The sequence below is a fragment of the Bufo gargarizans genome, chromosome 10 (assembly GCF_014858855.1).
Source record: "Bufo gargarizans isolate SCDJY-AF-19 chromosome 10, ASM1485885v1, whole genome shotgun sequence".
Lineage (NCBI taxonomy): Eukaryota > Metazoa > Chordata > Amphibia > Anura > Bufonidae > Bufo > Bufo gargarizans.
In genome coordinates this window covers 105,444,988-105,472,958 of record NC_058089.1, presented here as the reverse complement: position 1 = coordinate 105,472,958, position 27,971 = coordinate 105,444,988, and positions in this window count along the sequence as shown.

The window sequence follows — 27,971 nt, the reverse complement described above, 5'->3', positions numbered from 1 at the left end:
CTCGCTTCAGGCTCTGATGGCACAGCGTGCAAACCACTCGGGTCTTGTCGTCAGCACATTGTTTGAAGAAGTGCCATGCCAGGGAACTCCTTGAAGCTGCCTTTGGGGTGCTCGGTCCCAGATGGCGGCGGTCAGTAGCAGGCGGAGTCTCTTGGCGGCGGGTGTTCTGCTTTTGCCCACTGCTCCCTCTTTTGCTACGCTGTTGGCTCGGTCTCACCACTGCCTCTTCCTCCGAACTGTGAAAGTCAGTGGCACGACCTTCATTCCATGTGGGGTCTAGGACCTCATCGTCCCCTGCATCGTCTTCCACCCAGTCTTGATCCCTGACCTCCTGTTCAGTCTGCACACTGCAGAAAGACGCAGCAGTTGGCACCTGTGTTTCGTCATCATCAGAGACATGCTGAGGTGGTATTCCCATGTCCTCATCATCAGGAAACATAAGTGGTTGTGCGTCAGTGCATTCTATGTCTTTCACCGCTGGGGAAGGGCTAGGTGGATGCCCTTGGGAAACCCTGCCAGCGGAGTCTTCAAACAGCATAAGAGACTGCTGCATAACTTGAGGCTGAGACAGTTTCCCTGGTATGCATGGGGGTGATGTGACAGACTGATGGGGTTGGTTTTCAGGCGCCATCTGTGCGCTTTCTGCAGAAGACTGGGTGGGAGATAATGTGAACGTGCTGGATCCACTGTCGGCCACCCAATTGACTAATGCCTGTACCTGCTCAGGCCTTACCATCCTTAGAACGGCATTGGGCCCCACCATATATCGCTGTAAATTCTGGCGGCTACTGGGACCTGAGGTAGTTGGTACACTAGGACGTGTGGATGTGGCAGAACGGCCACGTCCTCTCCCAGCACCAGAGGGTCCACTAACACCACCACGACCATGTCCACGTCCGCGTCCCTTACTAGATGTTTTTCTCATTGTTATGGTTCACCACAACAACAAATATATTATTTGGCCCAATGTATTGTATTCAAATTCAGCGGGATATAAATTTGAGGCCTAGTATTTAGGCGCTGGGTGACCGGTATGGATTTAGTGACAGAATTAGACTTGGAAATGCACAGAAGCGTGTGTGTGAAGTTATTCTGAATGACCCAATGTGCACCTTGAATATTATATACCCTTTTTGGGATAGATTTCAAATAGCTCTGATATAGCAGGAACCACTAAATTATGAAATTGCTAAATTGGGAATTGTACTTCAACCCAGAACAAAAAATGTGCTTTGACGGGCACTAAATAACTTTCCCAGCTACAACAGGACAGCGGGTAACGAGAGATTTAGAGGGATTTAAATTTGAGGCCTAGTATTTAGGCGCTGGGTCACCGGTATGGATTTAGTGACAGAATTAGACTTGGAAATGCACAGAAGCGTGTGTGTGAAGTTATTCTGAATGACCCTATGTGCACCTTCAATATTATATACCCTTTTAGGGATAGATTTCAAATAGCTCTGATATAGCAGAAACCACTAAATTATGAAATTGCTAAATTGGGAATTGTACTTCAACCCAGAACAAAAAATGTGCTTTGACGGACACTAAATATCTTGCCCAGCAACAACAGTACAGCGGTGGGTAACGAGAGATTTAGAGGGATTTAAATTTGAGGCCTAGTATTTAGGCGCTGGGTCACCGGTATGGATTTAGTGACAGAATTAGACTTGGAAATGCACAGAAGCGTGTGTGTGAAGTTATTCTGAATGACCCAATGTGCACCTTCAATATTATATACCCTTTTGGGATAGATTTCAAATAGCTCTGATATAGCAGGAACCACTAAATTATGAAATTGCTAAATTGGGAATTGTACTTCAACCCAGAACAAAAAATGTGCTTTGACGGACACTAAATAATCTTGCCCAGCTACAACAGTACAGCGGGTAACGAGAGATTTAGAGGGATTTAAATTTGAGGCCTAGTATTTAGGCGCTGGGTCACCGGTATGGATTTAGTGACAGAATTAGACTTGGAAATGCACAGAAGCGTGTGTGTGAAGTTATTCTGAATGACCCTATGTGCACCTTCAATATTATATACCCTTTTAGGGATAGATTTCAAATAGCTCTGATATAGCAGAAACCACTAAATTATGAAATTGCTAAATTGGGAATTGTACTTCAACCCAGAACAAAAAATGTGCTTTGACGGACACTAAATATCTTGCCCAGCAACAACAGTACAGCGGTGGGTAACGAGAGATTTAGAGGGATTTAAATTTGAGGCCTAGTATTTAGGCGCTGGGTCACCGGTATGGATTTAGTGACAGAATTAGACTTGGAAATGCACAGAAGCGTGTGTGTGAAGTTATTCTGAATGACCCTATGTGCACCTTCAATATTATATACCCTTTTAGGGATAGATTTCAAATAGCTCTGATATAGCAGAAACCACTAAATTATGAAATTGCTAAATTGGGAATTGTACTTCAACCCAGAACAAAAAATGTGCTTTGACGGACACTAAATATCTTGCCCAGCAACAACAGTACAGCGGGGTAACGAGAGATTTAGAGGGATTTAAATTTGAGGCCTAGTATTTAGGCGCTGGGTGCACCGGTATGGATTTAGTGACAGAATTAGACTTGGAAATGCACAGAAGCGTGTGTGTGAAGTTATTCTGAATGACCCTATGTGCACCTTCAATATTATATACCCTTTTAGGGATAGATTTCAAATAGCTCTGATATAGCAGAAACCACTAAATTATGAAATTGCTAAATTGGGAATTGTACTTCAACCCAGAACAAAAAATGTGCTTTGACGGACACTAAATATCTTGCCCAGCAACAACAGTACAGCGGTGGGTAACGAGAGATTTAGAGGGATTTAAATTTGAGGCCTAGTATTTAGGCGCTGGGTGACAGGTATGGGTTTAGTGACAGAATTAGACTTGGAAATACACAGTAGCGGGTGTGTGTGAAGTTATTCTGAATGACCCAATGTGCACCTTCAATATTATATACCCTTTTAGGGATAGATTTCAAATAGCTCTGATATAGCAGGAACCACTAAATTATGAAATTGCTAAATTGGGAATTGTACTTCAACCCAGAACAAAAAATGTGCTTTGACGGACACTAAATATCTTGCCCAGCAACAACAGTACAGCGGGGTAACGAGAGATTTAGAGGGATTAAATTTGAGGCCTAGTATTTAGGCGCTGGGTCACCGGTATGGATTTAGTGACAGAATTAGACTTGGAAATGCACAGAAGCGTGTGTGTGAAGTTATTCTGAATGACCCTATGTGCACCTTCAATATTATATACCCTTTTAGGGATAGATTTCAAATAGCTCTGATATAGCAGAAACCACTAAATTATGAAATTGCTAAATTGGGAATTGTACTTCAACCCAGAACAAAAAATGTGCTTTGACGGACACTAAATATCTTGCCCAGCAACAACAGTACAGCGGTGGGTAACGAGAGATTTAGAGGGATTTAAATTTGAGGCCTAGTATTTAGGCGCTGGGTCACCGGTATGGATTTAGTGACAGAATTAGACTTGGAAATGCACAGAAGCGTGTGTGTGAAGTTATTCTGAATGACCCTATGTGCACCTTCAATATTATATACCCTTTTAGGGATAGATTTCAAATAGCTCTGATATAGCAGAAACCACTAAATTATGAAATTGCTAAATTGGGAATTGTACTTCAACCCAGAACAAAAAATGTGCTTTGACGGACACTAAATATCTTGCCCAGCAACAACAGTACAGCGGTGGGTAACGAGAGATTTAGAGGGATTTAAATTTGAGGCCTAGTATTTAGGCGCTGGGTCACCGGTATGGATTTAGTGACAGAATTAGACTTGGAAATGCACAGAAGCGTGTGTGTGAAGTTATTCTGAATGACCCAATGTGCACCTTCAATATTATATACCCTTTTAGGGATAGATTTCAAATAGCTCTGATATAGCAGAAACCACTAAATTATGAAATTGCTAAATTGGGAATTGTACTTCAACCCAGAACAAAAAATGTGCTTTGACGGACACTAAATATCTTGCCCAGCAACAACAGTACAGCGGTGGGTAACGAGAGATTTAGAGGGATTTAAATTTGAGGCCTAGTATTTAGGCGCTGGGTCACCGGTATGGATTTAGTGACAGAATTAGACTTGGAAATACACAGTAGCGGTGTGTGTGAAGTTATTCTGAATGACCCAATGTGCACCTTCAATTATATACCCTTTTTGGGATAGATTTCAAATAGCTCTGATATAGCAGGAACCACTAAATTATGAAATTGCTAAATTGGGAATTGTATTTCAACCCAGAACAAGAAATGTGCTTGAACGGACACTAAATAACTCGCCCAGCTACAGCACTAGGGACAGATTTAGCTGGATATAAATTTGAGGCCTAGTATTTAGGCGCTGGGTGACCGGTATGGATTTAGTGACAGAATTAGACTGGGATATGGCCAAAAAATAAACAGACTATTGCTGGTTAAATGCACTTGGTGTGACAGCTTCACCCTGATGTAGGCTTTAGCCAAAAAACAACCACACCATTGAGGGTTAAATGCACTTGGTGACAGGCGCAGCTTGCCCCTGATTTTGTATATGGCCAAAAAATGAACAGACTATTGCTGGTTAAATGCACTTGGTGTGACAGCTTCACCCTGATGTAGGCTTTAGGCCAAAAAACAACCACACCATTGAGGGTTAAATGCACTTGGTGACAGGCGCAGCTTGCCCCTGATTTTGTATATGGCCAAAAAATGAACAGACTATTGCTGGTTAAATGCACTTGGTGTCACAGCTTCACCCTGATGTAGGCTTTAGCCAAAAAACAACCACACCATTGAGGGTTAAATGCACTTGGTGACAGGCGCAGCTTGCCCCTGATTTTGTATATGGCCAAAAAATGAACAGACTATTGCTGGTTAAATGCACTTGGTGTGACAGCTTCACCCTGATGTAGGCTTTAGCCAAAAAACAACCACACCATTGAGGGTTAAATGCACTTGGTCGCAGCTTGTGCTGGCGCACCACAAGACACAAAATGGCCGCCGATCACCCCAGAAAAATGAGACTGACAAACGGTCTGTGCAGCCTAAAAACAGTGAGCAATTGAGGATCAGCAGCTCAATGATCCACAGCTGCAGATCGATCAGTTAATCAAGTCCTTTGGAGGAGTTAATCTGCCTAATCTCGCCCTACTGTCGCAGCCGCAACCTCTCCCTACGCTAATCAGAGCAGAGTGACGGGCGGCGCTATGTGACTCCAGCTTAAATAGAGGCTGGGTCACATGGTGCTCTGGCCAATCACAGCCATGCCAATAGTAGGCATGGCTGTGATGGCCTCTTGGGGCAAGTAGTATGACGCTTGTTGATTGGCTGCTTTGCAGCCTTTCAAAAAGCGCCAAGAAAGCGTCACAAAAGCGCGAAGAAAGCGACGAACACCGAACCCGAACCCGGACTTTTACGAAAATGTCCGGGTTCGGGTCCGTGTCACGGACACCCCAAAATTCGGTACGAACCCGAACTATACAGTTCGAGTTCGCTCATCCCTAGTCAGCAGCTGATAAGTTAAAAAAATCTAACACTGCAGAGCCCAAGTGCCGGCGTCCTGGGAGTGCAAGATGTGACTGTGCATGGTGGATGGCTCGCTCTAGATACATTTGCAGTCTGCTTTTTACCAACTGTGCACTGTGAGATCTGCCTGCTTCTCCTCCTTCTCCTCCCTATCTGCTGCTCAGTCTCTCTGAATTCTCCTCCTCTTCCTCTGTTGTGGGCATCCATGTGACGTCCATCAACACGTCATCATCGTCACCTTCACCACCACTGACATTAGAGATCTCGAAATAGGCAGCAACAGCGGGGACCACCCTCCTTGAGCTTATCTGGGTACTGTCAGTCAGACCACTGGGTGGCGGGCAATGCTACCTTCTCTTCCTCATCCGATGCCAAGAATGGCTGAGCATTTGTAAGGACTGGGAATGGATGGGAAAATAATTCCTCTGACTCGAGTGGCGGGGGGTTCAGAAGCGGAAGGCTGAGTGTGCCACTCAACCAACTCTGGTGCGTCCTTTAATATAATTACACGCACCTTCTCCATTTCCCACTTAGGCTCCGGCCTGGTGAACCTGGTTGACCCCTACCACCCCTGTGGATTGGCCTGCCTCTTCTTCTGCCTGTCATTTTCAAAATGACCCTGTGCCAAAGTCCCCAGAGAAGAGCAGTATTTGTGAAAGCTGATATATGGCAGGTCTCAATCAGTTGTGAGTTGAAGCAGGTATATCAAAACCTGCAATCTGTATTTTGTGGATGCAAGTATATGGAAAACCTTTATCACTATTTTGTGGAAGCTGATATATGGCAGGCTTCGATCAGTTGTTAGTTAAAGCTGGTATATCAAAACCCACAATCTGTATTTTGTGGATGCAAGTATATGGAAAATCTTTATCACTATTTTGTGGAAGCTGATATATGTCAGGCCTCAATCAGTTGTTAGTTAAAGCAGGTATATAACCCTAAAAAAATAATTTTGTGGACGTAGGTATATGGAAAACCTCTATCACTATTTTGTGGAAGCTGAAATATGGCAGGCCTCAATCAGTTGTTAGTTGAAGCTGGTATATCACCCTTAAGCAGTAATTTTGTTGACGCAGGTATATGGAAAACCTCTATCACTATTTTGTGGAAGCTGATAGATCGCAGCCCTCAATCATTATTTCTGGAAGCATACAAATTCACTATAATATACTTTATATGTTAGAAAGTATATTATAAGTATATCACACCCCTCTGCGCATCACACCTATCAATAGCACAACGTTACCAGGTCCTTAAAAGGACTTTTGTGGCCCTATTAGCTAGCGTTTGGTCCATAAGTTCCTAACAGCCTGTCGCTGCTCCAAAATGCAACCTCTCCCTACACTGGCAAAGCACATAATGTAAAATGGCTGCCAGATCGGGTTCTGTTATAGGGTTGGGGGTGTGTCCATGTGCTGAAACGTCTCAATTGGCAGTCATGTCCCACCTGATGGATGTGTCATGAGTCAACACTTAGTTGCCAGTGGCCCGGGAGCAGACCCTGTGCCCTCACCTGTCCTCAACCTGCCTCTGTTCTTTTCTGTTGCCTCAGCCAGGGGGGCTCTACTTGTATAAGGCCCCTTTGCACATGGGCGAGTATTCCGCGCGGATGCGATGCGTGAGTTGAACGCATTGCACCCGCACTGAATCCCGACCCATTTATTTCTATGGGGCTTTTCACATGAGCGGTGATTTTCACTCATCACTTGTGCGTTGCGTGAAAATCGCAGCATGCTCTATTTTGTGCGTTTTTCACGTAACGCAGGCCCCATAGAATTGAATGGGGTTGCGTAAAAATCGCAAGCATCCGCAAGCAAGTGCGGATGCGGTGCGATTTTCACGCACGGTTGCTAGGAGACGATCGGGATGGAGACCTGATCATTATTATTTTCCCTTATAACATGATTATAAGGGAAAATGATAGCATTCTGAATACAGAATGCATAGTACGATAGGGCTGGAGGGGTTTAAAAAAAAATAATGTAACTCACCTTAATCTTCTTCTGTGCTGTGTGCAGGAAAAGGACCTGTGGTGACGTCACTCCGGTCATCACATGGTCCATCACATGATCCATCACCATGGTAATAGATCATGTGATGGATCATGTGATGACCGGAGTGATGTCACCACAGGTCCTGTTCCTGCACACAGCAAAGGAAGACAGACAGAAGAGATGCCGGCTGCGCTATCAAGTGGATTAAGGTGAGTTAAATTATTATATTTTTTTTAACCCCTCCAGCCCTATTGTACTATGCATTCTGTATTCAGAATGCTATTATTTTCCCTTATAATCATGCTATAAGGGAAAATAATACAATCTACAGAACACCGATCCCAAGCACGAACTTCTGTGAAGAAGTTCGGGTTTGGGTACCAAACATGCCGATTTTTCTCACGCGAGTGCAAAACGCATTACAATGTTTTGCACTCGCGCTGAAAAATCGTGCATGTTCCCGCAACGCACCCGCACCTTTTCCCGCAACGCCCGCCTGAAAGAGGCCTAAGTATTTAATAGAACAGGTTCTATAGACATCTTTGTGGAATCAGCTGACAACGGTGTAAAAGGAGTGCGCTCTTTCACGCTACAGTAGGATCTTGGGCCTCTGCACTTGAGTTATTTGGTCAGTTTTGGCCCCGTGTTTTTAAGAGCGACGCCTGTCATGTGCGTGTCATACTGACTCACAGTATTATTTCACTACCACAGCAGACTCCCCATGTGTGTTACTGCAAGGCACAGGGTTCTACACCACTATACAGGCTCTCTACAGCCAGGAAGTAGCTTTTTTTTTTTTTAACATGATTCACAGCAAATAAATTAGGATAGAATCAAATCTTTTCGGAAAATTTGGCGAACCAGCCAAATAAAATTTTTGAGAAATTAGCTAATCTGTAGTCATCACACCAGCCGGAGTGGTGACATCATATGCACAGAATTTCGCACAGGATCTTCAATCAAGAAGGTGGCGGAAGGCTGTTCGTGCTCAAATGGATGAGGTATGTTTTTTTTACTGCCATTTAGGGAAAAATCAATTTGTTACCACAAAGTGCGAGGAAATTCAGCTTAACGGCAAATTAAATTTTGAGATTGTATTTGCCGTTTTTGGTGATTGTACATATTGCCTCCTTTGCTGGCTTGATTCACTTTTCCATCACATTGCACCCTGCTCATTCCAGGAGTTACGACCACCCTGCAATCCAGCTGCTGTGGCCGAGCTCGCATACTACAGGAAAAGGGGCTGCCCTCTCTGGTGACCAGGAGTGTGGGAGCACACATAGGCACACATGCGCAGCAGCTTCCTTCCCAATTACTTTGTATCTGAAAATATGAATCAAGTCGGCAAAGGAGGCAATATATACAATCACAATATATTGGTAGGTGCCTTGTATTAATTTTGCCTACATGATATAATATTTGCTGAAGTGAGACAACCCTTTTAAGGGTAAAGAACATGGAACAGAAATTGAAATATATTAATTTGCTTCGCAGGGTTGAACATTAGAACACTGAGATGCCCACATCCAGGAGAACTCCAGAATACAATGAGTGCTAGAATAAGGTCCATACATTAACTTATACATTAATTTATAAATATACATATTATTAATTTAACACATTGGTTTCTTCTAATGTATATTTAATAAAAGTTACATTTTTTGTAGTGAAGTGAACACCAAGGTTAACAGCTATGTATATGAGTAACGGGAATCTGCCAACCTTATTTTTTTATTTTCTTTCTTTTCTATAGCAGCTGCTTGTACTTTCCTTCTATATAATTTCTTATTCAATATTTTATTAATTGCCGTACTGTCACTTAAAACTATTTCCTTTGAAACTACAATATGGGAATAAAGTGACCTTTTATTTTTTTACAGGTATAGAGAGAACATAATGACATAACACGCAAAAGTCTAGTATTTTCTGAAGTAACATATAATTTTTCCCTTTACAGATTTGCTGATTGTGGACACTCGGCTATTTGCACTGAGTTTGCATTACATCAGATAGAAAATCATTATTTGAATCTTCAGTGTCAGGCTGACTGTCCCCACCTTCCTGATTGCTGGTGTCTGAGTACCGTGCTAATGTCACCCTTTCTAATGTATCTTTTCTTTCTTTTCTTTAATCTATGCAGCTTTGGAGCTGTGTGATTTTTGTATTTCTAAAGACTTTTCCTAAATACCGTATTTTTCTGACTATAAGACACAACTAGAATTTGGAGGAGGAAAATAAGAAGAGAAAATCCCCAAATCAGATCCCCATTCTTCATCAGACCTCATATCAGACCCCCTAATCCTCATTAGACCCCCATTATTCATCAGACCACAGGTTAGACCCCAAAATAACATCTACAAACTCATTCAGCCTCAGATTAGACCCCCAACATCCATCAGCCTTAGATCAGACTCCTTCAACCTACATCAACCTCAGATCAGATGCCCATCAGCCCCCAGCCTCCATTAACCTCATATCAGCCCCCCAATCAGTCTCAGATCAGACCCCCTAACCCCATAAGCCTCAGATCAGTCCTAAATCTGATGCCCCAGCCCCCAGACTCTCAATCAGACTCTATCAGCCTCAAATCAGACCCACTCAGTCTCAGATCAGACACCCCCAGCCCCAATCAGCCTCATATCAGACACCCAGCTACCATCAGCCTCGTATTAACCCCTAATCAGAGCCCCCATCAGACTCATATCAGATCCTAAATCAGACCCTTTCAGCCTCAGATCAGACCCTGCAGCCCCAATCAACCTCAAACCAGACACACAGCCACCATCAGCCTTAGATCAGCTCCCAATCAGACCGCCTCAACCCCATCAGACCCAGATAAGACCCCTAATCAGCCTCAATCAGCCTCAGATTAGATCCCCCCAGCTCCAATCAGCCTCAATCAGAGCCCCCTTGCTTGCTCTGGTTGGCACTGCAGATCCAGGACACACTGTTCCATCGCTTCTTGTGGGTCCTGCTGTGTGTACTGTGACCTGAAGGCACACAGAGTCAGGTCATACTGCACATGATCCATTTTATTTCCTTTTTAATTTTAACATTTTGGAGAGAAATAAAAAGCCATTATATCATTCTATACCAGGAGGGTGAAATACCATATATATGTGCAAATGTATAGCTGTATACGTATAAATCTGTACCTAGAACAGAAATATTTCTAAATATAATCATTATATAAAATTCACAGTATTATTTAATAAGAAAATTATAATAGTAATCATTAGTGATTTTAACATTATTATTATTATTATTATTATTATTAGAAGAAAAATTGTATAATCTTTCTACTGGATTCCTAACAGGACATTAAAATGTTCCCTGTTCATGATTTTTAATACAATTTCATCCAAGAGTGCAGCCATAGAGCTGCAAACCTGGTAATAATGCTCAACCCCCTGTGTATCCGGATGCCAAAATGCCCTTCTGCCATGTAAGAAGACCCCAGTAATATTAATGCATGTCAGGCTGGGGGCCCTATTACAGTTTTTACATTGAGGTCTAGGAGATTCAAGTTAGAGTATTACCCAGTCCCAAATCTGACCTCAGTCACCTTTATGAGAAGATGTATTTGCCTTTCTTTCCTCTGACCTCTTTATATTATTCTGCTATGCAAATGCTATATGGGGCCCACTCCCACCTTATGTCTTGTAGCACCATTACAATCAATGAGATGCGCTGCTTGCTGCTCTAATATGCCCTAAAGCAGTGCAGGATGATGGCTCCTGGAAACACTGGAGCGCCTGGAAGAGTAGTTTCCCAGGCAAATGTGACAACTGCAAGTGAGTGGAGACCCCAAGCTAAAAGAGACCCAAGACTAGCATATAGTATTTTAACTGTAATATATTAACAGTAAGCTGTGAGTTCCTGAGTGACTGCAACCAGTAAGCATACTGTGCCTTTAAGAGACTGTAACTGATGTTTGTGCCCTTACTTTAGAGACTGTGAATATGTTTGTCTGTGAAGGTTCTCATTTATCCAGGTCATGGTATATCTCTGTAAAGAATAAATCAAGGCAACTGGACGTACTGTAGATTTCTTGAAAACGTTTCACTCGTTCTTCCAACGAGCTTTCTCAATTCTGAGTGATTGTACAAAAATTCTGGGAATAAATATGTAACCGAATCCACATCTGGTAATTATACCCAGAATTGGGTCAAAGGTGTTGATTCCATTATCCTAATTGGAGTCAGTAGGTGATAAAGACTTCCCAGTGTGAGATCTACGTAAAAATGGAGAAGCCAAGCTTGAATAGAGGTGGGGGGGGTTAGACATCTATTGTCTGCCACATACAATGCTGTCTTGACACCTTTTTCTGGGAAGTCTTTATCACTTACTGACTCCAATTAGGATAATGGAATCAACACCTTTGACCCAATGCTGGGTATAATTACCAGATGTGGATTCAGTTACATATTTATTCCCAGAATTTTTGTACAATCACTCAGAATTGAGAAAGCTCGTTGGAAGAACGAGTGAAACGTTTTCAAGAAATCTACAGTACGTCCAGTTGCCTTGATTTATTCTTTACAGATATGTGAATATGTTTCAACATTTTCCAAAGTACCATGCCTTCCTGTGGATTGATAAGGTGTAGTTATTGAACACTGAAAGTTTGGGTTGCCACAAAGAAGTTACATGCCATCTCCTGCCTCATTATTCAAAACAGCTTTCAGGTAAGCCTCCGTCTCCTAACACAGGGATGCCCAACCTGCGGCTATCCTGCTGTTGCAAAATTACAACTCCCAGTATGCCTGGACATCCTACAGCTATTAGAGCATGCTGGGAATTGTAGTTTTACAACAGCTGGAGGGCCACAGGCTAAGCATCCCTGTTAACACATTTTAGTATACTTTCTACAATATCCATAAACACTTTACATGAATCATTAGTACAAGTGAACGTAAGAAAGTTTGTAATAAATCTTATGACAAAAATGCCTCTTTCTTCTCCTCCCCCTACACTGATCAGAAATTGGCAATTGTAAACTTATCATGAGAACCAGATAGATTATCAGGTAAGGAATCAATTACATGCTGGCCATAGGTGTTTATTTAGAGAGAAGGGAATAGGAAATAGCCTCAGAATGAGGTATACACACACAAGAGGTTCCTGGCTCTAGTAAGTTTTATATCTCACACCAGTGCTGGATTCCCAGTTACACTGTTTAGTGCTGCTATATAATGTCCCCCATGCTATGGGTCCTAATCATCTACAGAGAGATACAGTAGAAAAGCTGAATTTCCTCTACATTGTATGTGTGTGGGAGACATCATAGCAGTTTATCAGGATTCAAACCCAGAAACTCCAGTATCCCAGATGTTATCCTTTCTCACTGAGTCACTAAAGTTGGTGGACATTGTTGGACAGTTCCTGCAATAGAATAAACTGAGGAAAAATGGAGAACACGAGTCATAAAATTATCAGATATGCAAGTATTCCTCTTGAATACACATGATAGCTTATTCTGAAATGTCACCTGTAGCGACAGGTATGTTCAACCACATATTGACCATCTATATGTATTTTATGGAGGCCTAGCCTAAACACTGCATGGGTGTCCCAAGCAACAGAGAGCAGGGGTTCGACACTCACGTGACCAGCAGAAGCTCTGATCCAGGCCATTCATCCCCTTAGATTCCATGATCAATATCAACTGTGGCATCTAAGTGGTTTAGAGAGAGGAAGCTACCTTTATCTCCCATCAGCCCCCCGAATATGAGATTGCAGGGTGTTAAAGGGCATCTGTCAGCACATTTGTACCTATGAAACTGGTTGACCTGTTGGATGTGCACATTGCAGCTTAAAGGGGTTGTCTTACTTAAGCAAATGGCTACTATTACAGTATGTAGACAAAGTTAATACTACTAGCATATTATGATTGTCCTTTTCTGGCTTCATGCACTTTTACATCACATTATACACTGCTCGTATACAGGGGTAGCGACTAGTGTTGAGAGAATCAATAGAATCAATCAAAAGTGGACTTCAATACAAATTTCAGGGAAAATCAATTTGCTGTGAATTTCTGCATCCTTCATTTTGGCGAATAGATTTTTCCTGAATGGCGGTAAAAAAAAAAAAAAGAAGAAGAATACTCTCCTCATCCGCCATCTTGATAAAAGATCTCACACGAAATCTTGTGTGTGGTGATGTATGACATTTTGCATTAGATCTTCAATCACGATGGTGGCTGGTTCTTCGCAATCAAATGGGTGAGGTAAGTATGATTTGTTTTTTTTACATAATTTTTTTTTTTTACACTTTATTATTGCTATCACATGCTGCAATCAGCTATGAATGCGGCATCTGAGGGGTACAATAATGGAGGGGGGAGGGGCAATCACAGCTCCCTGTCATTGCACCCACTACTTACAAAGAAATGCGCTTTATGACGAAGTAATTTTTTTTTTAAATTTGTCAAAGCATGCAAATCAAATTTTTCAATAATTCCCTCATCACTAGTTACGATCATCCTGCAATCCAGCAACGGTGGCCGTGTTGGCAAAATATAGGAAAAATACCAGCCTATGCACACTTCCATAGTCCTGTCCACCAGAGAGGCTGAAACATTTTCCTATAGAATGCAAGCACGACCACCGCTATTGGATTGCAGGGTGGTCGTAACCCCTGGATAAGAGCAATGTATAGGGTGATGGAAAAATTTATCAAGCCAGCAAAGGCGGCAATATGGACAGTCACAATGCATTAGTACGTGGCTTGCATCAACTTTGTCTACATGATAAATGCCATTGGCTGAAGTGAGACAACCCGTTTAAGGTCCCATGTTCATATATGCCTGCATTGCTGAGAAAAATGATGTGCAAATTAACCTCTAAGAGCAATTGGGGCATTACCACTATATTGAGAGGCTCGGCTTTGTCTGCAACTGGTGCTCTGTCTCCACTTTAATTCATAGGTCCAGGAGTGATGACTTTTTACTTAGCCTTCTCAACGTGGAATAGGCGTCACAGTTGAAGAGAGAGAAGCATCCCCCATTGCTCCTAAAGGCTAATTTGCATATATCAAAATATAATTTTTCTCAGCAATGCAGGTACATATGAACATGGGACCAACACAGATGCCTTCAGCTGCCAAGTGCACATGTAACAGAAAATTCAGTTTCATAGGTACAAATCTACTGACAGATGCCTTTTAATGTCTTTGGGTGGCAGCCTGGGGCTTCAGGAAGGCCCCAAGCCTGTCTGTAGTGTATGCCTAACAGAATGTGGCTCTCTGGCACAGCCAACTGCTGTCTGTCAGTATTGCACTGACAGTATACTACACTGTACTGCATAAGTAGTATAACGTAATATAGAAGCGATCAAAAGATCGCCTGTCAAAATCCCTTTGTGGCAATAGTAAATGATTTCTTTTATATATATATAAATATATATATATATAAAATATTCAGGGTAAGAAATACACCTTATTCCATTGAAAAAAAGAGTTTTTCGATAGAAAAAAAATGCTAAAATAAAATCCCCTCCACATATTTGGTATCACTAATCCGTAATTACTCACACCACACAATTATCCTGTAATTTATTCTGTATGGTGAACACCATAAAAAAACATGCCAAAATTTCTGTGTTTTGCTTATTCTGTATTAAAATTTGAAATAAAAAGTGATCAAAAAGTGTTAAGTACCCCAAAATAATACCAATAAAAAGTAGAAAAGTCCAAAATCAAGCTTCGTAGAAGGAAAAAGAAAAAAGTTATGGATCTTTGAACGTTGCGATGCAAAAATAAATCTTTTTTTTAAATGTTTTTTATTGTGCAAAAGAGGTAAACTGTAAAAAATGAACACAAGCATTTGGTATCGTGGCAATTGTACTGACCCAAAGAATACATTCACCATGTTATTTAGGTGAAAAAATATATATATAAAGGCTGCAAAAAAGGTATAATGTAAAAACTCAATGGTACTATTGCTGTTTTTCCCCATACCCCCAGAAAGAGTTAAGAGTTAATCCGTAATTCACATGTACCTCAAAATGGCATCATTATAACAACAACTTTTCCTGCAAAAAACAAGCCCTCATATGGCTACATTAACAGAAAATTAAAAAAGTTATTGCTCTTGAAATGCGACAATGAAAAAACGAATATAAAAAAAGAAGCCTAGTCTCTAAGGCCAAAAACAGGTTGATCACTAAGGGTATATCAATGCCAAAGCCTCCCAGGTGAAAGAATTTTGCAGTGCATATATTTGAGAATTCACATAATGTTCATCTCAGTTATCATGTAGGCTGACTCATTTTTCATGAATTTTGTTTAAAATCTCCAGACAGTGGTATAATGATAGGATCCTTTGTAGTATATTTCATAGAAACTATTGTGACAATATATTGAAAATGGCTATTCAGAGTCAGACAAGACCTTAACAACCAAGTCACATAAGTATTCAGGTAAATCTGTGCAAATGTAACCTTGAGCTCTCTAAATGCTGGTTAGAGCCATTCATAGATTTTGACAGACACACAATGTGTTACCGTGGCTTGTAGATTGAGAAACAAAGTGCTTGGTTTCGAGAACACTGAAGCTACTCTACATTGAAAAAAGTAAAATGGCTTTGCTACATCTCTTAGAATCCTAATGCATCTTTAAAAATATTTTGTAACAAAAAATACTTAGAGCAAGTTATAAAATAGCAGCTAGAATATCAATGCACTGTAATTGCTTGATGGGTATCTGTTGCCGGCGGTGTGAACAATAATAATAATAATAATCCAGCATAGGATCTGGATAAAAGAAAAATCACACAGAGGCGCTCCAATAGTGCAGGATCACCACAGCAATGAAAGAGGGCACCAGGCGCAACTCTGGGATGGAGCGTGTCGCGGGTGGAAGAAAGCAGCTGCCGACTCTAGTATGGTAAGTGGGAAATTCCTTGTGTGGAATAGGGGCGCTTGCCAAGATGGAAGTACAATCCAATGGTACATGTGGTTATAAATGGAAACTTAGGGGGTCATTTATTAATATCGGCATTGTAGATGCCGGTCTTAATAAACCCCTGCAACGGTGGTGGATCTGCCAGAGTAATCAAGAGGTGCCAGCAGATCCACCGCCGCTTCTAAATGTAAGGCAGCTTCCGAGCTGTCTTACATTTAGAACTTTTTCTACATCTGAAAAGTGTAAATAAGTCTGGCCCATCCCCTTCATCACCCACACCATGCCCCCTTTCTTAGACCTGGCACGAGCAAGGAAAAGTCACAGATTTCAGCGCAACTAACTGTTGCGTCGCAATCTGCACCTTAAATACGCCTAATATAGGCATATTTCAGCTTCATAAATGACCCCCTTAGACTTTTTTTGCTACACGTTTCATCACTGGAACAGTTACTTAATCAAGCCAAGAAAGTGACTTCTCCAGTGACAAAACTCGTTGCCAAGTAAAGTCAAATTTTCCATCTATAAACATGTACCATTGGATTGTACTCCCAGCTTGGCAAGCGCCCAGTTCCTTTTTTTCTCTTCCTCTGCTCTAATCCAGCATAGGAGGCATGCTTTAGGGTTCTGAAATCAATGGGATTAATTTATTATTATCCCCACTACACCAGAAACTGTGACTTTTAGAACACCACTGTGGCTAAATGTATGCATATGTGGACCACCTTCACCACTGGGGAGTGGTGGAGTGGGGGCGTGTCATTGTCCTTGGCACATTCACTATCATTTACTCCAGTTTCCTGACATAAATAATGATTGAAATCTACTCCAGCTTGTAGCTGGGTTAGATTTAAATCTAGGTACATGGACTGCCGGAGCATACATGAGCCTCCTCCTGAGCCCATCCTAAGGCAGCAAGCTGTCCTCTGTGGGAGGTGTATCATTTGTGTCCTCTGTATCTCCCCAGCCAAGCTCCATTAATGCCCATAAGCTGCTTTGGGTGCCACCCTGCTGTGAATATGGTTCCTTCTCATCATCCTCCTCCTCCTCATCCTGCAGAACTGTGTCCTAGCTGGACAATTGTGTACCTGGCCACTGTTGGTGCAGGATCCCACCCTCTGAGCCACTTGCGAATGACTGTCCCGATAACCGTGGAAATGATATCTCTTCATCCTCCTCTACCTCTTGTGCCACATCCCCTACTATCATTGCCCAAAGAATTTTTCTAAGGAGACATAGAAGTGGGATAGTAATGCTGGGGACTGTATCATCAGCACCGGCCATGTTGGTGGAGTACTTGAAACAGTGCAACATGGCACACACGTCCGGCATGGAGGCCCCATCGTTGGTGGTGAAGTAGTGCTGCTCCGCAGAGCGACTCACCCGTGCGTGCTGCAGCTCACACAGTCTCTCTAGCATGTGCAAGGTGGAGTTCCACCTTGTGGGTACGTCGCATAAGAGGCAGTAAGCGGGAAGGCCAAATTAAACTGCAGCGTAGACAGGTGAGCAGCAGCAGGGTGAGAACGCTGAAAGCGCGCACAGAGGGCCTGCACTTTCTGCAGCAGCTCTGACATATTGGGGTAAATTTTCAGGAACCGCTGCACCACCAAATTCAGCTCAGAGATTTCGCTCGTTTTGCACACCACCAAACTTGAGGCTCAGCTGCACCAACCACTCATCGGCCTGTTGTTCCATGCCCGTCCACAGCTTCTGGGTGGTGTTTTTTTCCCCCCTCCCAAACAGAGGAGTTTAAAAACAGCATGCTGTCATTTACCCCTGGCTGTGCTGAAATTGGTGGTGAAGAAGTTATGCTGACCGGATGAGGAGGCGGTAGAGGAAGAAGCAGAGTAGGAGTAGGAGGCAACAAAAAATGTCCTGCAATCCTCGTTGGTGTTAGGACATGCGCCAAACTGCTTTCTGCCTTTAGGCCCAGCCGCCACTACATTTACCCAGTGTGCAGTTAGGGAGATATAATGTCCCTGCCCGTGCTTACTGGTCCACGTATCGGTAGTTATGTGGGCCTTGCCGCAGATGGCGTTGCGCAGTACACACTTGATTTTGTCCGCCACATGGCTCGCCTGGAAAAGTAGTGGGAGCCACGTACTGTGGAACAGCCACCGCCATAAGGCTTTTACAAGTCTCTTTTTCTACCAAAAATAATGATAGCATTTCAAAGGCCAGGAATTTTGAAATACTGGCATTCAGGGCCAGGGATCACGAGTGGGTAGGGGGGTACTTACTCTTTCTCTCCAGCGTTTGGGGGATGGACAGCTGAACGCTTCCATGGGACAGTGTAGACATGCTGGGAGATGGTGGTGGAGGTGGTGGTGTTGCTGCCACATCCTCTGCGGGGTGGCAGGTGCCACTGTCAATCCAGAGGAGGAGAAAGAAGCCAAGACCGAAGCAGAAGAGGGAGCAAGAGAAGCCTGAAATCTTTTGTGGTTTTTCAGGTGTGTACTGCAGCCCGTGCTTTGCATTTAGATTTAGGTTTAGAACATTTATGCCTCGCTTCAGGCTCTGATTGCACAGCGTGCAAACCCCTTCAGTCGTCAACCCATTGTCTGAAAAACTGCCACGCCATGGAACCCCTTGGAGCTGGCTTTGCTCAGTCCTTTGGTTCGGTGGGCAGTAGCAAGCATAATTGCTAGGGGACGGCTACTCTGCTTTTGCACTCTGCTCCCTTTTTTGCTGTGCGGCTGGCGCTATGTGACCACCACCTCTTCCTCCTTCCTTCCACTTGTACACTTGTATTAAGGCCTAATTCAGTGCAGGTGTACCTCACACCAAAAATTGAAATATGTCACTCAATGAACTAACAAACGGATTAACTATATTAATTTCCCTGTCACATATGCAGTGCACATGTATCTCACACCAAAAATGGGTATATGTCACTGGCAAAACTAACAGTAAGATTAACTATATAAATTTCTCTGTCATGTATGCAGTGCACATAAATCTTACACCAAAAATGGGTATATGTCACCCACGAACCAACAGACGAATTAACTATATTAATTTCCCTGTCACGTATGCAGTGCAGGTGTACCTCACACTAAAAATGGGTATATGTCACCAGCCGAACTAACAGTCACATTAACTAAATTAATTTTCCTGTCACGTATAAAGTGCACATGTATCTTACACCATAAATGGGTATATGTCACCCACCGAACTAACAATCAGATTAACTGTATGAATTTTTATGTCACGTATAAAGTATATCTCATTCCAAAAAAGGGGATATGTCACCCACCGACCTAACAGACTGATTTACTATATTAATTTCCCTGTCACATATGCAGTGTAGGCATATCTCACACCAAAAATGAGTATATGTTACTGGCTGTGGCGAAACCAACCTCGCCACGGTGTTTTGGAGGGGGCTGTTTACCAGCCTCCTGCCCTGGGATTATGGTCCCTTAAGTTATTGGGTCTTAAGGCACTTGGGACGGAGCCCTCTGTCCCTGGATTGCATCCTCTGCCTTACTTGCTTGGATGAAGCACATGGTGAGAACAATAGATAGCGGCCATTTTAGCTCACAGACACTGTTCTGACTTTTCAACACGGTGCTATCTTGCCTGTATTTGGTGCACAGAGACATCATTCAGTAGTTTGAAACTACCAAACAGGGGACACATTTATTAGTGACTATTTTCGGTATAACTTGTATATTTTCAGTGTAACTGTATCTTCCAAACTACTGAACGGATGTGGGTGAATTTTGGACATGTGGTTCACCCAGATCCCCCGGTTCCGATTATATATTGGTTTTGGGGTTACAGTAATATGTTTTATAAAACTGTATTTCTCTGCCTTTGATAATTATATTCGCCCTTGTGTTCAAATAATCATCATCGGCAGAGGGGAGGATTTTTTGTGGGTGTGTTTCTATTGTCCCAGTGTGTGTTTAAATGGTGATGTCTGTCTTGTTGTCTCCACATGTGTATTGGCGATCTCCCTTTTGTCCTGAGAGATAATTGGATTGTCTTCGGTCGTCTCCGGGACAGAGGGGAGGAAACCATGATGCATTGTGGGGATGTGTTGTATCTGCAACAAACTGTAATAAAAACCAGGCTGGGTGTGCCAGCACTTCAGAGCACTGCTGACCCTCAAGACGGAGCCTTGTCTCGTTATTGGGGGGATTCCCTGTATGCTGTTGGAGACTGATTGCCAGGAGTGTAAGACGATTGTATGCTTTTCCTGTTCGTCTGCCGGCAGCTATTTGCGAGGTTCCAGTTTGGAGTGCTATTTTGTATCCAGTTCGGGAGGTTGGTGTTCTGCAGTAGCTGTGCCTGTCTCTCAGAAAGGGGCATATCGCCTAAACGGATTTTAACCCCTTGTCTGCTGAAACGGTCCGTTACATTGGTGGCAGCAGTGGGATCGTTCCTACAGCCAGAAGGACAGCTACAGGAGACACCATTTCTGTGGATTCTACAATTTAAGGGCAACGCATGTCTCAGTACAGTGACCCTAAAAGCACCAGGATGGAACCAGCAGTGGAGTACAGATACTCTGTGGAGGAATTTGACCGTATGATGTGGTTGCGGCTGAACTTCTTCGGACCCAATCCAGCTGAGAAATACGTGAAGTTCGTGAGGAGTCTAGTGTCTAAGACCCTACTATACCGGGCAGAAGGTGACGGTCAGCTGCCACGTTGGGTGGACCTCCATCGGAAGTTACGGTTGCGGGACAGTGGGAGCCCAGTCTCCATTCCCCAGCGGCAGTGTGAAGTGCAGGGAGAGGAGAGCAGCAGCCTCCCTCCCCAGCGGCAGGCTGAGTTACAGGGGGCAGAGGTAGTTGTTCCTGCCCCCCAGCAGCAGCATGATTTTTTGGGAATTGGGAGCCTAGTCTCCATTCCCCAGCGGCAGTGTGAAGTGCAGGGAGGGGAGAGCAGCGGCCTCCCTCCCCAGCGGCAGGCTGAGTTACAGGGGGCAGAGGTAGTTGTTCCTGCCCCCCAGCAGCAGCATGATTTTTTGGGAATTGGGAGCCTAGTCTCCATTCCCCAGCGGCCGTGTGATGTACAGGGAATTGGGAGCCGAGTCTCCATTCCCCAGCGGCAGGCGGAGTTACAGGGGGCAGAGACAGTCAGTCCTGTCCCCCAGCGGCAGAGTGTCCTACAGGGAATAGAGAGCCCAGTCTCCTTTTCCCAGCAGCAGGACACTGTATTGGGAGCGGAGGCGGTCGGTCGCCCTCCCCAGCGGCTGGAAGTATGTATGGGAGAGGAGCACGTTACCCCCTATTCCCAGCGGCAGCTTAACGCACCAGGGGGAGACAGTAAGCCCCACAACAGTGCAGATGGGACCGTGGTCTCTGCACTTACAGCACAGGGGGTAGGGACAGTCGGTCCTGTCCCCCAGCAACAGGGCTGTTTAGCCAAAGGGGAGACAGTCAGTTTCCCCCTCCAACAACTAGACTCCAACCAGGCTTCTTCCATGGTAGCGCTGGTACCAGGGCAGAGTCCCGCTGATCCCTGCCCACAAAGCAACCTCCACTCCAAGCCAGGGAGCAACTCAGAGACCGGGAGTACCAGCTACAAATATAATCTTGGAGGATTTACTGGACAGAGACATGCTACGAAATTCAGCAGGTCCAGTATTGGGTTGTGGGTGGGCTGCCAGACTAACTCAGGTACCGACCGGCGTGAGGTCAGGTATCTGGTTAGTCTTCCCTGGGGGGGGGGGGAGATGTGTGGCGAAACCAACCTCGCCACAGTGTTTTGGAGGGGGCTGTTTACCAGCCTCCTGCCCTGGGATTATGGTCCCTTAAGTTATTGGGTCTTAAGGCACTTGGGACGGAGCCCTCTGTCCCTGGATTGCATCCTCTGCCTTACTTGCTTGGATGAAGCACATGGTGAGAACAATAGATAGCGGCCATTTTAGCTCACAGACACTGTTCTGACTTTTCAACACGGTGCTATCTTGCCTGTATTTGGTGCACAGAGACATCATTCAGTAGTTTGAAACTACCAAACAGGGGACACATTTATTAGTGACTATTTTCGGTATAACTTGTATATTTTCAGTGTAACTGTATCTTCCAAACTACTGAATGGATGTGGGTGAATTTTGGACATGTGGTTCACCCAGATCCCCCGGTTCCGAGGATATATTGGTTATGGGGTTATTGCATGTTTTGGGGTTACTGTAATATGTTTTATAAAACTGTATTTCTCTGCCTTTGATAATTATATTCGCCCTTGTGTTCAAATAATCATCATCGGCAGAGGGGAGGATTTTGTGTGGGTGTGTTTCTATTGTCCCATTGTGTGTTTAAATGGTGATGTCTGTCTTGTTGTCTCCACATGTGTATTGGCGATCTCCCTTTTGTCCTGAGAGATAATTGGATTGTCTTCGGTCGTCTCCGGGACAGAGGGGAGGAAACCATGATGCATTGTGGGGATGTGTTGTATCTGCAACAAACTGTAATAAAAACCAGGCTGGGTGTGCCAGCACTTCAGACCACTGTTTGACCCTCAAGACGGAGCCTTGTCTCGTTATTGGGGGGATTCCCTGTATGCTGTTGGAGACTGATTGCCAGGAGTGTAAGCTGACTGATACGCTTTTCCTGTTCGTCTGCTGACAGCTATTTGCGAGGTTCCAGTTTGGAGTGCTATTTTGTATCCAGTTCGGGAGGTTGGTGTTCTGCAGTAGCTGTGCCTGTCTCTCGGAAAGGGGCATATCGTCTAAACGGATTTTAACCCCTTGTCTGCTGAAACGGTCCGTTACACTGGCCAAATTAACAGTTAAATTAACTATATTAATTTTCCTGTCAGATATGCAGTGCACCTATATCTCACACCAAAAATGGGTATATCTCACCCACCGACCTAACAGACAGATTTACTACATTAATTTCCCTGTCACATATGCAGTGCCCGTGTATCTCACACCAAAAATGAGCATATATCACTGGCCGAACTAACAGTCAGATTAATTATATAAATTTTCCTGTCATGCATAAAGTGCACGTGTATCTCACACCAAAAATGGGTATTTGTCACTGGCTGAACTAACAGTCAGATTAACTATAATAATTTTCCTGCCAGAAATACATCCAGGCCCCTCTTGAATTCCTTTATTGTACTCACCATCACCACCTCCTCAGGCAGAGAGTTCCATAGTCTCAATGCTCTTACCGTAAAGTATATCCTCTTCTATGTTTGTGTACAAACCTTCTTTCCTCCAGACGCAGAGGATGTCCCCTCGTCACAGTCACCGTCCTGGGGATAAATAGATGATGGGATAGATCTCTGTACTGACCCCTGATATATTTATACTTTTTTCTAAAGTGAATAACCCTAATTTTGATAATCTTTCAGGGTACTGTAGTTGCCCCATTCCAATTATTACTTTAGTTGCCCTCCACCAGACTATGTTCTTATCACGGGCATCTATGCCCTTTTTGATGTGTAGTTTCCAAAAAATGAGTCACTTTTTGATTGTTTCTACTGTAGGGTGCATCTGGAGGGCTTCAAATGGGACATGGTGTCTAAAAACCAGTCTAGCAAAATCTGCCTTCCAAAAACCACACGGCGCTCCTTTTCTTCTGCTCCCTGCCATGTTCCCATACAGCAGTTTACCACCACATGTGTGATGTTTCTGTAAACCGCTGAATCAGGGTAATAAATATTGAGTTTTGTTTGGCTGTTAACCCTCAATGTGTTAAAGAAAAAAATGGACTAACATTGAAGATCTGACAAAAAAGTGAAATTTAGAAATTACATCTCCATTTTTTTAAATTCTTGTGGAATACCTAAAGGGTTAACAAAATTTGTAAAATCAGTTTTGAGTAACTTGAGCAGTGTAGTTTCAAAAATGAGATCATTTATGAGTGGTTTCTATTATGTAAGCCCCGCAAAGTGACTTCAGACTTAAACTGGTCCTTGAAAATTGGGTTTTGGAAATGTTCTTAAACATTTTAAGAATTGCTTCTAAAATTCGAAGCCTTCTAACGTCCCCAAAAAATAAAATGACATTTACAAAATGATGCCAACATCAAGTGAAGGGAAGGATGAGACCTGCACACCCTCGGAAGATGGGTGCTCATAGAAGACAATAGTCTATCCGATATGTATGTAGATCTATTGCACGCCCAAAAAATTCTTCAATGCTGTTTAAATCTGCGTCTTATGGGGCGAATACTAATGTATTGCTTCCATTATGAAAGCGCTTTATTAGTACCGGGGGACCGGGAAACCGCTTCCTGGTCCTCGGCTATCGGCTCTGCAGGGCTGCACACAGCGTGAGGGCGCTCTGTGACCTTATACTGTGTGCTGCGATACACAGCCGACAGCAGGATGAAGAGGATCTCGATGGTGAGGAGCAGTGGCGTCCAGGAGCTGGAGAGGTAAGTGAGTTTTTTTTATTTTATTTTCACTAGGGGCTGATAGCTGACATATAGGGGTTGATATATGGGGCTGCTGTCTGACATATAGGGGCTGCTGGCTGACATATGGGGGCTGAAGGCTGACATATAGGGGCTGATATATGGGGCTGATGACTGAATATATGGGGCTGATGGCTGACATATAGGGGCTAATGGCTGACATATGGGGGCTGATGGCTGACATATAGGGGCTGTTGGCTGACATATGGGGCTGTTGGCTGACATATGGGGCTGCTGGCTGACATATGGGGCTGATAGATGGCTGACATATGGGGGCTGAAAGATGTCTGAAGGTTGGGAGGTTGATCTGAGGCTTTGGGCGTCTGATCTGAGGTCTGATTGACATTGGGGGTCTGATCTGAGGTCTGATTTACATTGGGGGTCTGATTGGGGCTGTAAGCTGAGGTCTGATTAACTTTGGGGGTCTGATTGCTGGTCTGGCCTGAGGTGTAATGGAAAATATTTTTTTCTTATTGTTCTCCTCTAAAACCTGTGTTTTATAGGGCACCGGCCCATAAGCCTGGTCACGAAGGTGCATTAAGGGGTTAAAGAGGTTTTTAGAGTGTTTTAAACTGATGACCTTTCCTCAAGATAGGCTAACAGTATGGAATTTGTGGGTGTCTGACAGCTGTGACATCGGCTGATTAGCTGTTTGAAGAGGTCATGGCACTGTGGTGAGCACTGCGGCTTCCTCACAACTACTAAGCATTACCACCGTCCATTGTATAGCGGCCGTGCTTGGTATTGCAGCTCAGTCCTATTTACTTGAACGGGACTGAGCTGCGTTTAAACCATGTGATTGATGAACGTGATGTTATTGGCTTGGGAAGAGGCTCCAGCATTTACTGAAGCAACAAGGCCTTTTCAAACAGCTGATCGTAGGGGGTGCCGGAAGTCAGCCCCCCACCGATCAGATACTAAGATAAGATAAGATGCCTTTATTGTCACTGTACAATACAATGTAATACAATGTACAATATAATGAAATGTTGTGTACTAATGACCTATCCTGTGAATAGATCACCAGTATTAAACACTATGAAATCCTCTTTAAGGCCCACTGTTGTTGTTTGGCCACCAGAGGATCATCAGGCATTCATTCCTCCATCCAACCTTGAACACACTTTATGACTGGTAATATAGGAAATAAGGAAGACTTACAAAATGGAGCCATGGGGACAGATATGTAACCATTTTTACATTTTATTTGTTGTACCTAGATGTATTTTGTTATAGCTTAAGCAACATGAAAAACTTTGATAAACACATAATATGATTTATAATAGCATGGTAGAGAATTGCAGACATGCTGCATTAATGCATCCATGGAAACCAGAGTAAACTCAATTCACGTATGGCGGAGTTGTGTCAAATTTTCTTTTGTATTACTTTTTCTCTAGCTTTCTGTAAATGTTTTATAATTACCTATAGGCCAAGTGGTATCAAGGTAACTGATCATCTGCTGGATCTAAGCTTTTTGGCTTCTCTTCTTTCACAATATGAGTTAATGACCCACTGCCTGAAGCAGCTGAGACCAGCTCTACATTTTTTTTTAGCTTATAGCATATGTCTTTTCCTAGAGCAGAGATAGATCGATCAGTAAATGAAAAACTTCTATGCTTACCATTAGGGATGAGCGAACTCGAACTGTATAGTTCGGGTTCGTACCGAATTTTGGGGTGTCCGTGACACGGACCCGAACCCGGACATTTTCGTAAAAGTCCGGGTTCGGGTTCGGTGTTCGTCGCTTTCTTCGCGCTTTTGTGACGCTTTCTTGGCGCTTTTTGAAAGGCTGCAAAGCAGCCAATCAACAAGCGTCATACTACTTGCCCCAAGAGGCCATCACAGCCATGCCTACTATTGGCATGGCTGTGATTGGCCAGAGCACCATGTGACCCAGCCTCTATTTAAGCTGGAGTCACATAGCGCCGCCCGTCACTCTGCTCTGATTAGCGTAGGGAGAGGTTGCGGCTGCGACAGTAGGGCGAGATTAGGCAGATTAACTCCTCCAAAGGACTTGATTAACTGATCGATCTGCAGCTGTGGATCATTGAGCTGCTGATCCTCAATTGCTCACTGTTTTTAGGCTGCACAGACCGTTTGTCAGTCACATTTTTCTGGGGTGATCGGCGGCCATTTTGTGTCTTGTGGTGCGCCAGCACAAGCTGCGACCAAGTGCATTTAACCCTCAATGGTGTAGTTGTTTTTTGGCTAAAGCCTACATCAGGGTGAAGCTGTCACACCAAGTGCATTTAACCAGCAATAGTCTGTTTATTTTTTGGCCATATACTACATCAGGGGCAAGCTGCGCCTGTCACCAAGTGCATTTAACCCTCAATGGTGCGTTTGTTTTTTGGCTAAAGCCTACATCAGGGTGAAGCTGTCACACCAAGTGCATTTAACCAGCAATAGTCTGTTTATTTTTTGGCCATATACTACATCAGGGGCAAGCTGCGCCCGTCACCAAGTGCATTTAACCCTCAGTAGTGTGGTTGGTCAAGCTATCACACCAAGTGCATTTAACCAGCAATAGTCTGTTCATTTTTTGGCCATATACTAAATCAGGGGCAAGCTGCGCCCGTCACCAAGTGCATTTAACCAGCAATAGTCTGTTCATTTTTTGGCCATATACTACATCAGGGGCAAGCTGCGCCCGTCACCAAGTGCATTTAACCCTCAGTAGTGTGGTTGGTCAAGCTGTGACACCAAGTGCATTTAACCAGCAATAGTCTGTTCATTTTTTGGCCATATACTACATCAGGGGCAAGCTGCGCCCATCACCAAGTGCATTTAACCAGCAATAGTGTGGTTATTTTTTGGCCATATCCCAGTCTAATTCTGTCACTAAATCCATACCGGTCACCCAGCGCCTAAATACTAGGCCTCAAATTTATATCCCGCTAAATCTCTCGTTACCGCTGTCCTGTTGTGGCTGGGAAAGTTATTTAGTAGAGTTGAGCGAACACCTGGATGTTCGGGTTCGAGAAGTTCGGCTGAACATCCCGGAAATGTTCGGGTTCGGGATCCGAACCCGATCCGAACTTCGTCCCGAACCCGAACCCCATTGAAGTCAATGGGGACCCGAACTTTTCGGCACTAAAAAGGCTGTAAAACAGCCCAGGAAAGAGCTAGAG